Genomic DNA, 13,772 nt, shown 5'->3' on the forward strand with positions numbered 1-13,772 from the left:
GCATACAAAAAAACAAAAATTTTGAAAAGTGGCGATTTATTTCTCAACATAGTCTCAATGTAGCTCGATTCACCTGACCCAGCGATGCTCAAACTTCTTTAATCCATCTGAAGAATACGTTTTCTCAAGGTTTGCAGAGTAGACCTCCGTTGCGGCGATGACCTCCTTATTCGACTCAAATTTCTACTCGGCAAGTGACTTTTTCACGTTTGGAAACCAAAAAAAAAAGTCGCACGGGGCCAAATCTGGAGAATACGGTAGATGGGGCAGCAGTTCGTAGTGCAATTCGACCAATTTGGCCGTGGCGACGGTGGAACTTCCATTTTTCCATTCCCGCTCCCACACACGGTCAAAACAAAACTGCGAGTCCGATTCGGCTGAAATTTTGACAGTAGCCGTTTACGAGAATGTACTACACGATAAGTAATCTCTCTTGCGATACTGACACCATCGGGCGATGAGGCTAAGTTGGGCTGACGAAATAGTACCGAACTAAAAACGGGACACGCAAACCAAAAAAAAATCAAAAACCATTTTTTTTTATAGAATTTTATTGAGTGAACGAAACCGAGAATAAAGGGTGTGTCACATCAAATTGAATCAAAAAAAAAATTTTAGACAGTAAAATAAAAACTATTAAACAACTTTTGGCATTTTCTTTTTATTCATACTTCGAACCCAAGCCCGTATGCTCGTACCTTCCTCTTTACTCCGTCCATAAGGTTCTGTACAACGTCAGGTTGTAGTTTTTTTTAACAGAAATCCATTTTCTCTTGAAGTCCCCCTCCGATTTGACAACTTTTGGGTTCTTCCGGAGGCCCTGCTTCATAATCGCCCAATATTTCTCTATTGGGCGAAGCTCCGGCGCGTTGGGCGGGTTCATTTCCTTTGGCACGAAGGTGACCCCGTTGGCTTCGTACCACTCCAACACGTCCTTTGAATAGTGGCACGAAGCGAGATCCGTGCAGAAGATGGTCGGGCCCTCGTGCTGCTTCAATAGTGGTAGTAAGCGCTTCTGTAGGCACTCCTTAAGGTAAACCTGCCCGTTTACCGTGCCGGTCATTACGAAGGGGGCGCTCCGCTTTCCGCAAGAGCAGATCGCTTGCCACACCATGTACTTTTTGGCAAACTTGGATAGTTTCTGCTTGCGAATCTCCTCCGGAACGCTGAATTTGTCCTCTGCGGAGAAGAACAACAGGCCCGGCAGCTGACGAAAGTCCGCTTTGACGTAGGTTTCGTCGTCCATTACCAGGCAATGCGGCTTCGTCAGCATTTCGGTGTACAGCTTCCGGGCTCGCGTCTTCCCCACCATGTTTTGCCTTTCGTCGCGGTTAGGAGCCTTCTGAACCTTGTATGTACGCAGGCCCTCCCGCTGCTTGGTCCGCTGGACGAATGAACTTGACAAATTCAGCTTATTGGCGACATCCCGGACCGAACTTCTCGAATCACATCTAAACTACTTAACTACGCGCTTGTGATCTTTTTCACTGACGGAGCATCCATTTTTGCCGTTCTTCACCTTCCGGTCGATGGTTAGGTTCTCGAAGTATCGTTTTAGTACTCTGTTGACCGTGGATTGGACGATTCCCAGCATTTTACCGATGTCCCGATGTGACAACTCCGGATTCTCGAAATGAGTGCACAGGACTAATTCACGACGCTCTTTTTCGTTCGACGACATTTTTCCAAATTTACGAAAAATTGACAGTGAAGCATGGCCAACGTGATCTATACACTCTTATCTGATTTTAAAGCGAAAGTTGAAGATATAATTCCTAAAAATTAAATTTCTACAGCGTTTTTTCCGTGATGCAATTTGATGTGACACACCCTTCAATACCGAACAATAAAACATTTTTAGAGAGCCATTCCATGTCAAACCGATATAGTGGTTCTTAGGATTTCGTTGAAATTGGTAGTTTTGTTCCTTATCGCAAAATATTAGGCCCGAAATTTTTGGAAAAAAGGGGAAAAATTATTTTTCAGATCACCCTACTGAAAAAATTTAATAATACGGGTCTATTTTTTTGAGACAAGGAACAAAACTACCAATTTTAACGAAAATCTGAGAACCACCATATCGCTTTGGCCTGGAATGACTGAACCAGCTTTTTTTTCTATAATAAAGAATATTTAGATAATTATGATGTTAGGAAATTTTCTCGTAAATTTTGTCACAATCCAGATAAACATTCTATTTGCCAATTATTTATGACTAGCTGACCCGGCAAACTTCGTCCCGCTCACAACTGCTTTTCTGATTCAAATAATTGCGAACACTCACGTTCCCCGAAAATCATTTTTCTGTGCGCGATCTATATTCGCAGTATATGATTTCTTTCTTGACATATACACCTGACGCGGGCTGAGACACTTCAGTCCTGATACTGACTGTTCAAATCCGTTGCTCCGTTCTTGAGTTAAATCGTGAGGAACGGACACCAAATCATTTTTATTTATATAGGCTTCAATTTTGTCTAGTGACTTTTTCGTTGTCCACATATTTTTGATCATGGAAAAATCATTCCAACTGATGCGATACTACCTGACACACATAAAATATAATAAGTAAGCTAAGTTACACTATAGAAATTAATTTTCCATTTCTGAGAATATTTGCACCCAACGATTTGCAGCTGGCAAGGATTATTAGTTTCACCACCATTTTATCTCATCAATTTTCATTTCCTTAGTTGTTGTGTGCTCATCAAACAACATGTTTCCATTTATCTGAAAAGAAGATTTTCACTGAAGCTACTTTGAATGGTCAGTTAGGAATGAACTTCAATAAAATCCAATTCAACGGTTGTGTGTTTACTAGACCAACTTTTCATTTTTCAATGTCCTCCAACGCAGTATCGTAAAGTTATCCACAGTTTGAATAGATTTCGTTTATTGTATTTCATCTGAATCAGCTAAACTTTCATTTTTGGCCTTGGATTTGGTCTAACCGAGCCAACACGTCCCGCACCGGCACAATGGATTGTTTCCCTCGGACCCGAAGAAAGTTTTCTAAATTATATATTGCAACGAGATACACCTCACACGACCAAACAACATGCTCAATGTGTGATAACCTTGTCCACGAACGCAGAGATTGTTGTTGGCAAGATTGATACGAAATAACAGCGCGTCTAGCGGACAGTGATTGAATATGAGTCAGGAGAAGTTGCGAATAAAGTCCCGACTGAAGTACAGACCAGTGTTGCCACATTTTCATCTATACCAGAAGGGGTAAAAATCTTTTTCATCTGTACTTTTCTTCAAAAAATCTGTGCCATCGAGGATATTTATTGTAGAGAAGAATCTGTTTTATTAGCATGAAAAAATACTCATTTATCTACTACAAAATATTTATTTGCTTATTAACTTTATATCTACATTTACTTACTACAAAAACTACATTTCTTGTATAAGTACATTAACATTTGCAAGCTTCAATCACTCGTGTGTTTGATGATTTGATGAGTCTTTCTGAATAAAGATTGCATACTATCATTCAATAAAATTTTCGAACTGACGCCTCGATGTTTATTGAAATCGTTTGATCTTAAAACTGCGTTCTGCGTGTCGTTGCTAAGCCGGTTTCGAAGCTTATTCCTGTTTTGGTCATATTCGGCGGTTCAACGGGTGTGAGGCATAGTGAGAATGTTAGAAACAAGGCAACGAAGCGCAGAAAATGCGAGCGGACCTTCAATTCTTTTTCAGCATCCAATTTTTGTACACCAATCCTACAATTGGATGCCAATCCGGAGCAGTTTCACTTTTAGGGTACGGAATTCGTTCCCCAGATATTGTAAATTCCCCTTGTGAAACCCTGGAAACTCTGCTAATACAGCGCTGGAAGAACAGAAAAACAACAAAAACATCCATGAAGCACAAAGTTGTTCTTCACATATAGCTTTACATATTACCTTTTCTTTTGTTTTCATTCATACCAAGAGATGCGTCTCTAGTAATTTCGACTAATAACACATAGCAAGAAAAGTAAGAAATTTCACATGCGGGAAAAATCTGCACCAATCTGTACTTTATGTTTTAATGTCTTCAATGTCGTCAAAACGGGTCCCACGAAGCGTTAATTTGGGTTTCAGAGTTAGGAAAAAGGATGAACGTGGGATTAGATTTTGATCGTTCAAGCATGTCTTCAGGCACTTGATTGCGATGATTTTTTTTTTGATGAAATTTAAGCTCTTTTGGCACTAGTCTTGCTGCGACTTTTTTCATCCTCAAAACAACAGCCAAAGTTTTAAAAACGATCTCGTGAGAGATATTTAATTCACGGGCTAGCTTTCTCAAACTCAAATCACGAATTAAAAAAAAAAATAATTAAAATTTTAGCAATTTAAAACCGGATGATCTGAGAGAGAGTATTTTGCCTCGTCAAAACTAATCTCGTATATAGATGTCGATACCGTACAATCGTCATTGCGGATTTTACAGTTACTCAATAATTAGTTTCAAAACAAGTATAATTTTTCTTTATTGTAATAGGAGCGCAGAAATATCTTCCATCTATTGATGCAAGCGTTTATTGGAGGACGGAAACGTTTATGAGATTTATGAGGTTTATTTGGTCCTCACTCTTGCGATTGAACTGCGCAGGTTATTCGCATCCGATCTAAAACACCTTTTCTCCTATATTTCGCTTGAGGTGGAAACGAACCCCAACACATGCCACAGTAATGCTTTCCTACCAGGAATTGAAAGCATACTTTTATGAAGGGTACGTTGTATCTTAATAAATGCATTTTTTGTCCTTATTCCAATAGTCTGGATATTTCATATCCGCACTGGCTTCTCATATGCTGCAGGCACCTTCTTTGTCGTTGCACATACACTTTGATACAGAGGACTTCCTCTTCTTCGAGGCTGTGTAGTGAATGCAATCGAATTTGCATCGCTGTTCTGCAATATCTTCCATTCATTTCATTCTTGTATCGAGCTGTGTGTGTATGTGTCATATCAGCATTAAGGATAAACGTTCTCCGCTCGCTAGCTCGCTCGATACTGTGATTTCTTTCCTTTCTTCCTTTTCCCCTTGAACTTTTTCAGTTCATTCGCCTTTAGCCCTGAGAAGAGCTCTTCACTCCAAAATCCCTTTCCACCTGCCTTGAGAAAGACAATTAATTCTTGCTCGATGCCATGCGACAACCATCAAACGATGATTTGTGACTGTGATAAACGTAAATAGAGTGTCAGTTGTATTACTTACACTATTACTTCCCGCTTCTTTATGTAGTGATTGGCAAAGAAAAAAAAACGAAAAATAATGTCAACATACTGTACAGTGTTTTTAAAATTAAGTTCTCTTTATTGGAAAGTGGGTGTGTTCGTTGGACTGTAATTTCAAATCGCAAATGACTTATTTATACCAGCTAAGATGAAAACGGGTAGACACGAATGTATTTGTTGCTCGTTACCAACGGTATGGGTAGTTAAGCACACAAATTTGCAGAACAAATGTTTGAGAAAACGGGAATGTCTCTAGTTTTCGATTAGGTAATCGTAATTCATAGTATATCAAACAATTCTTAGAGAATTTCCGATTCGATTAATATGCAAATCTTTAGAATTCGTTGGCAGCGAAAATAGTTATTAACGCTAACTTTATTTCGATAATTCGTAATCTGTTATCTGATTCAGTACCCTTACTGAAAAGCGTAGTTCTAGAATACTTCGACTTACATTACGCCAATGTTAAAAACTACGTTTGACAGCCTACCAATAATACTTCCATACACAAGTACTGATAGTTTTGGAAAATGAGTAAAATTAATTCATACACCCAATTTAAAAAAGGTTTGTGCGAATGCAGACGTGTATTGATCACCATAGAAAATACTTTGAAAAACAATAAAGGCATACTCAATGACAAAACACCAGGTTTTTTTCCAATTAGTCGGAAAACAACGATGCAGCCCTTGTAATATGCCTCGATATTGATTAGGCTCTGAAAGTCAGGATCGGAAAAATATCGATAGCCGGAAGCCGTAGAGAGGTGAATGAGCTGCACTTCCTGAAGCATCGCGATTGTTTTGTGCTGGTTTGGACGATTAGGGGTAGTGGGGGCAAAATGGTCACGTGGGGTAGAGTGGTCACCTGCTTGTTTGGTAGTATAACTATTGACACCGTATTGATAGTCACCTTGTTTGAAGAATTTCATGACTTTTGAGACACGCTGTACTTTAATGGAGCTGTCGCATGTCAGATTATAAATAAAAACAAAAATCGGTAGCCATTCGGCTATAGTTTTGTGCATTTCGAATTAAAGGAATTTCTAGTGAAATTTAGTTTATTTGACCTGATATTTTCGACAAATCAACAGTTTTGACGACTGTTCACATATTCTAAGAGAGGACAACAGATATTTTGTTCATTTTCAGCGATTATTTCGCATAGAAAGTACTTTGTTGTTTGGGGGCAAAGTGGTCAGTGGAGGATTACAGCTGACAAAGCTCTGTTTTCGAAAGCTGATATACCTTATCGCCTTCTGCTCTTAAAGGAGTCGCTATGGTGGTTTTGACCTAGAAAAAATATGCCACTCTAATCAAAACCAAGCCTCATTATGAAAAACGTTATGTGCTTCCTACTACGTTTTTGTACGCATAAGAAAGTTTCAATTACAACTCTAGGTGAATAGGCCTAGCTCATTTCATACATGTTCCTACTATTTCAATAATGGTTTAAACTAATTTGAACAAGAAAACACGCAGAAATCTATCCCTTCTTGCATGATATGTGCGAGTGACCACTTTGCCCCCCACAAATGACCACTTTACCTCCTCACTAAAAAATGTTCGATTTTTCAACTTTTTTTTTGAAAATAGGTCACGTTTTTATGAAATAAAGTTAACGTTAATAACTATTTTCACTGTGAACAAATTCTCATGTTTTGCATACCAATCGAATACCACAGTGCATGTCGAACGAAATTTTCTTTTACGAAAAATCCCCCGGCCAGAACGGGAATCGAACCCGAACACCCGGCATGATAATGTGAAACGCTAACCACTCGGCCACGGTTGCACTTTTTTGCGCTCAGGGTTCTCGAAATAAACTCATTTTTCGTCGCCAGTGACAATCCGATGCAAACCGATTTCTTTCGGTGCCGTCGAAGAGGGAATTTAACAAATGGTTTTGCGATGCTTCATTTGCTTTTCGCTCAATTTGTGTGGCACCCATTTCCGAGCTTCTGGGTCTTTACTATGATTTCCAAACGATGGCCAATTGTTGTTCGGGATACATTCAGTGTTTCTGCCAATTATAGTTGTGTTTGGTGCGGACTACATCGCTCGTTTTCAAACCGTATCGCAGCATCAAAATGGTCATTGTCCTTTAGATCGAAATCACCACTTTTGAATTTCCGAAACCATCTCTCACATATTGACATAAAATAAACTGACCAGACGTCACGCGTTACGCGGGACAGTCCCGCATTTCAACAAAATGTCCCGCGTAAGATTTCGTCCCGCGAAACGTCCCGCATTTGGCAAAAGAAACGAAAATGTCCCGCGATATCAATATATTTCAATATCACAATTTGATCATGTTGATTTTCTTAAATGGATGAACCTCAAAAAAACTTTTATTTGGCAGACTCTTCAAGAGCGCTTCTAATGCATCCAAAGATTAATACGTTGAGCTGGTTTCATCGCACCGACATTGGAATTTTGTTTAGAGAGTGTCAACTGGAAGCGACAGCAACAAAATTGGAAAATGATTTTAATGAAAGTCCCCTATTGATCCGCAGGGACCAACTTGAGTCAGACGAAAAGTTCATCTTTGGTCCCCTAGCTCGGTCAGTGCTTAACGTTTTAAATAAACCGGAAGAACTAGTGTATAAAGGGTGTGTCACATCAAATTGCATCACGGAAAAAACGCTGTAGAAATTCGCCCAGTAGACCGATCCTTTTGAAAATTTTAGACAGTAAAATAAAAACTATTAAACAACTTTTGGCATTTTCTTTTTATTCATACTTCGAGCCCAAGCCCGTATGCTCGCACCTTCCTCTTTACCCCGTCCATAAGGTTCTGTACAACGTCAGGTTGTAGTTTTTTTTTAACAGAAATCCATTTTCTCTTGAAGTCCGCCTCCGATTTGACAACTTTTGGGTTCTTCCGGAGGGCCTGCTTCATAATCGCCCAATATTTCTCTATTGGGCGAAGCTCCGGCGCGTTGGGCGGGTTCATTTCCTTTGGCACGAAGGTGACCCCGTTGGCTTCGTACCACTCCAACACGTCCTTTGAATAGTGGCACGAAGCGAGATCCGGCCAGAAGATGGTCGGGCCCTCGTGCTGCTTCAATAGTGGTAGTAAGCGCTTCTGTAGGCGCTCCTTAAGGTAAACCTGCCCGTTTACCGTGCCGGTCATTACGAAGGGGGCGCTCCGCTTTCCGCAAGAGCAGATCGCTTGCCACACCATGTACTTTTTGGCAAACTTGGATAGTTTCTGCTTGCGAATCTCCTCCGGAACGCTGAATTTGTCCTCTGCGGAGAAGAACAACAGGCCCGGCAGCTGACGAAAGTCCGCTTTGACGTAGGTTTCGTCGTCCATTACCAGGCAATGCGGCTTCGTCAGCATTTCGGTGTACAGCTTCCGGGCTCGCGTCTTCCCCACCATGTTTTGCCTTTCGTCGCGGTTAGGAGCCTTCTGAACCTTGTATGTACGCAGGCCCTCCCGCTGCTTGGTCCGCTGGACGAATGAACTTGACAAATTCAGCTTATTGGCGGCATCCCGGACCGAACTTCTCGGATCACGTCTAAACTAGGTTCTCGAAGTATCGTTTTAGTACTCTGCTGACCGTGGATTGGGCGATTCCCAGCATCTTACCGATGTCCCGATGTGACAACTCCGGATTCTCGAAATGAGTGCACAGGATTAATTCACGACGCTCTTTTTCGTTCGACGACATTTTTCCAAATTTACGAAAAATTGACAGTGAAGCATGGCCAACGTGATCTATACACTCTTATCTGATTATAAGCGAAAGCTGAAGATATAATTCCTAAAAATTAAATTTCTACAGCGTTTTTTCCGTGATGCACTTTGATGTGACACACCCTTTACTCGACAGGAAGAGGCAGAGTTGTTTGATGAAGCATCGTAAATGAAGCGCTGGGCGGTCTTACGGAAGTTGGCCGGAACCTGAACTATGGCCGATGAAAATATGTATATCGGCGTGTTATTTTACCTTTTCGTGGCTTTGGTGGTCGTCTGTCTCTCTCTTTTGGCCATTCGCCCAAAAGTTTCAATCGGGCGCAATTTGGGAATGCTGGGAAGGTTGGTGGTCTTTGCGACAATGTTTATCTCCAGCCGATCCATCCTCCAGTGATCTTTTGGCATAATGGGCTGATCGCAGGTTCAGCATATAGACCACATCACCTTCCCAACTTCGGCAAGCACTTCGTACTATATATCTCCCCGTTCACCATATGACTCGAAAGAAGAGCGACTTGGACATTCCCTTCACGTCTGTCAGAGAAGGACCTTCTTCGAGAACTTGATGTGAGTGATATATTCGACGTCATCGCTTACCTGGGGAACGTAAAGTACCCGGTCCCCTGCCATTCGTTGAATTCTATCATCAAGTACGTCTCGTCGGAAAGATGTTTGCATCAATTGATACGGAATATTTCTACGCTTCTATCGCAATTAATGAAATGTTATATTTCATTAGATAATCAACTGAAAAACCGTAAAATGTTAAGCGCTATCTAAACGCTCTAACTAGCTCGTTTTGATTAGCCCGATTTACGGTTTCCCCAACACAGCCATCAAAACCAAGCAGCCTTGGGGAAATCGGTATTGCAAACATAGTATGGGGACCTTTGTTCGCGCCGAAAAGTGTTCTCTAACACAGACTTCAAAACCAAGCAGCGTTAGAGAAATCGGCATTGCAAATACATGAAGGTCGGGGGTATTTTTGTTCCGACTGAAATGTGTTTCCCTAACACAGACTTCAAATCCATGGAGCGTGGGGAAATTGGCATTGCAAATACATGCAAGTCGGTGGCATTTTTGTTCCGACTGAAGAATATTTCCCCAACACAGACTTCAGAACCAAGGTGTCTGAGGAAATTCGCATTGCAAATTCATGCAGGTAAGGGAATTTTCGTTCCGACTGAAATGTGTTTACCTAATAAAGACTTCTGAACCAAGGTGTCTGGGGAAATCGGCATTACAAATACATGCAAATCGGGGGCCTTTTTGTTCTGACTGAAATGTGTTTGCCTAACACAGACATCAAAACCAAGATGTCATCATACTAAACGTAAAAGGACTGTCATTAAATTTACTTGTAACGAAGAACATAATCTATTGCATGAATTGACCTCACATGGCATTATACAATCTTTTTTTCTCACAAAGCAAATATATTGAATTCAATTGAATTCGGAAATTGCTTCATTCAATCAAAATTTTAATCAATTCAAACAAATTATTGGTGAGCTATAATTTATCCCACGTCGGTTATATCATAGATATAACCCACCCATTTTTCACCAGTACCCCAAACTACTCCTTCTGGGTGATTGCCTGCTGCTCAGATACGGCCGGTCTCGTCTGACGCTTCCGCATAAAAATGTCTATTTTGGCCAGATTTTTCTCCACCGTTTGGCCGGTTGCTTCAATCTCCCGGCTTAAGGAGCGGCAAAGAGATGATATTGTAAATACCAGATCGGCTATATCTGGCGGACGCAAAGTGCCTCAGGATGTCCAACTCCTTCGCTGTGGAGTGGAGCTTGCAGTATGGAAAAGTCAACAAGATGCTTGACAGTGCTGCTGCTGCGAATCAACATACTTGAATCATTTTTGTTGTAGACTTAATAAACGTAAGATTTAAAGAAAATTTGTTCCTATAAATTATCTTTCATCGCCATCCGAAATTAGTCCATTTTTTTAATGCATGCGTTAACACTAAAATCGATGAAAATGAATTGGAATTTTCGAGCATTCCGTTCGGTAATTTGAAGAAAATTGTAGAATTTGAATCGTGCTTGCCAGGCGAAAATGTTCTGATTGTGCGAGTGATTTTCGGGCGTAAAAATCTAAATCACCGAAAAATCACAACTGAGTGCCGATACTCAGAAAGAAATAATACTGATCAGTTCAGACTCGCTAAACTATGGTTTATGTTCACATAACGTATATACATAACGTTTTGTTTTTCGTGTCCCGCGTTAGACCTCTGACCATCTGGTCACTTTAACATAGAACTATGTCTTTGATTTCTATATAGGGAGGCAAACGCATATTACCCAAAATCGTTATTGCGACATATGCTGTGTTATGTATATATTACAACGGAGCTATTCATCCGTTATTAAACAGTCAACAAGAAATATTTTCTAGGTTTGATGAAGCAAACTTTTTCTCCTTATTCTAGAACGAGGCAAACCGCAGAAAGTGAATCTGATTTCTGCGTTACACGAGAATTAATCAAGCAAATGAAACCAAATTAGGTATATTGAGGTTTTAGGGTGCAATAAATGTTTCTATGATGGTTAGACTCTCCACCCCTCTCCACGAGGGGACTGCCATAAACATTTCTGCATTACTCGAGAATGACCCAAGCAAATGAAACCAAATTTGGCAAGTGGAGGTTTTAGGGTGCACTAAATGCTTTTACGGTGATTAGACACTCCACCCTCGTCTATGGTGAATAGACACACCTCCCCTCTCTCTGAGGGGGGGGCGGTTTGTATTGCCATACAAATGAAGCATACATTTCTGCATAATTCAAGAACTGATCAAGCAAACTGAGCCAAATTTGGCATGTGGAGGTTTTAGGGGGCAAGAAACATTTCTGAAGTGGTTCAACAATCCTCCCACCTTTATGAGGGGGGGGGGGGCGTCTGTCATAGAAATGAAACACAAATTTCTGCATAACTCGAGAACTTATCAAGCAAATGGATACAAAGTAGGCATATGGAGCTTTTAGAGTACAATTAATGTATTGTGGTTAAACACTCCACCCCCCTCTCTAAGGAGGGGGGGGGGTCTGCCATGCAAATGAAACACAAATTACAGGGAGCACACAAACACAAACTTTTGCATAACTCGAGAACTAATCAAGCACAATTTGGGATGTGAGGCTTTTTGGTTATGAGAAATGTTTCTATGATGGTATGACACCCCTCCCTCCTCTGAAATGCAGAGAGAGTCCCTTAAAAATAATACACATATTTCAACCAAGCATATTCTAACCAAACATGACAATAGAATTTTTTAATGTGATAAAACGCACTCCTATATCTTCTTCTATCTATATAAATGAAAATGGATCACTCAATGTGTTGATAAGAGCAGAACTCGAGGAAGGAATTGTTCGATTTAGGGCTGTCTTTATTCTATCATATTTTCTGTATAAAACATTTATTCCATGTAACGGAGAATCATGTTATTTGCAAGTGGTTGAAAAATCGGGAACGAGAATTGGGTCTGAAAATAATCTTATATTATAATGATGAGTTTTGTTAGAAATACTACAAATTTTATAGCAAAAGGTAAATTCAACGGGGTCGATTAGAAGATCAATCAATAAACAGTTCTGCGATTGGACCCATGAATTTGCTCATAGTAAGAAAACGTGAATGTTTGAAGGTATTGATAACAAAAAACAAATTTTGGGCGGGACGAAGTTTGCCGGGTCAGCTAGTCATACAATGAATTCCATACCTACTCTAGATACTCCATGACAATTTTGTATTCCATGAACTCAACATACGACTATGAAGAACTGGAAGCTATAAAAATCCAGAAAGTCTTCAAGTAGTGGACCTAACACTGACTCAAATGAGTCAAATAGATTTTTGATCATGAAAGTACTCAGACGCATCAGAGCAGCGCACTCATCGTCAAACCCATTTGGGTCCATTTCAAACCGAGCGTCAATCTCATCCGTAACGAATCATTTGGTTCACACCTCCGAGAAAACAAACAGCAACACATCGTATCTCACCTCACACGCAAGGATCGTCCGTCCAGTGGTGACATCCAAAATCTCAAACCCTCGCTATCCATCTGCGAACATATCCTCCTTCCCGCCGCCTGGCTCCTCTATTCCACATTCAATCCACAGGACGGCAGCTGCATTCGTTTCTACCGCTTGTCGCTGTGGAGATTCCGAACTCGAAAGTGCACTCACGATCGGACCTCGCGCATCGTTGTTGGTTGATTTGACGCTGCTCCTGAAAACGGAGAGAGAACCATAAAAAAATAACTTATTAGCTGGGGGCAGCAGATGTAGCGTCCGCTGGATTGATCGACCTGGAAGGGCAAACATTCATTTTTTTCTGAGAACAAAATTTTTCGGGATGATGTTTGCAGCTTAATTGAATATTTCATAAGCGACGCTCGAGACGCTTGATTATGATATGAAGTACACACACACACACACACACAGAATGGCACAGCACAAAGGGGTCAAGATGGTGGCACTCTGTACAATCTCATATTTCAGGCACTTAGACAGAAGCCCATACATGGTCGGTCGTTGTCATGCAATGCACCCATGCCGACTCAGATCAGAGACGAGTTACGAATAGTAAAGTCCAAATTTGTAGCATGACGGTCGGGAAGCCGCAGGGAACCGGTTCCGGCAGTTGACGCAGGGAATGCTCACTCACGTTCCGTCCCGAGCTGTAGGGTTACCCTCGATGTAATTGCCTAGCGTGATGTGTCTTCCCTGAGATGACCCTGGCACGGCGAGAGATTGTCTCAGTGGAACCCTGGGTTCCGCCGAGCTAACTAACTGCCGCTGTGCCCTC

General features: G+C 40.9%; 1 protein-coding gene across 1 annotated transcript in view; it reads left to right on the plus strand.

Moving 5' to 3' along the window:
• The window catches only part of LOC129763595 (chaoptin), a 182,405-nt gene that overhangs the window by 25,930 nt on the left and 142,703 nt on the right, over nt 1-13,772 (plus strand). The gene's annotated exons all lie outside the window — the stretch shown is intronic.

This window comes from Toxorhynchites rutilus, chromosome 1 (genome assembly GCF_029784135.1).
Source record: "Toxorhynchites rutilus septentrionalis strain SRP chromosome 1, ASM2978413v1, whole genome shotgun sequence".
Classification (NCBI taxonomy): Eukaryota; Metazoa; Arthropoda; class Insecta; order Diptera; family Culicidae; genus Toxorhynchites; species Toxorhynchites rutilus.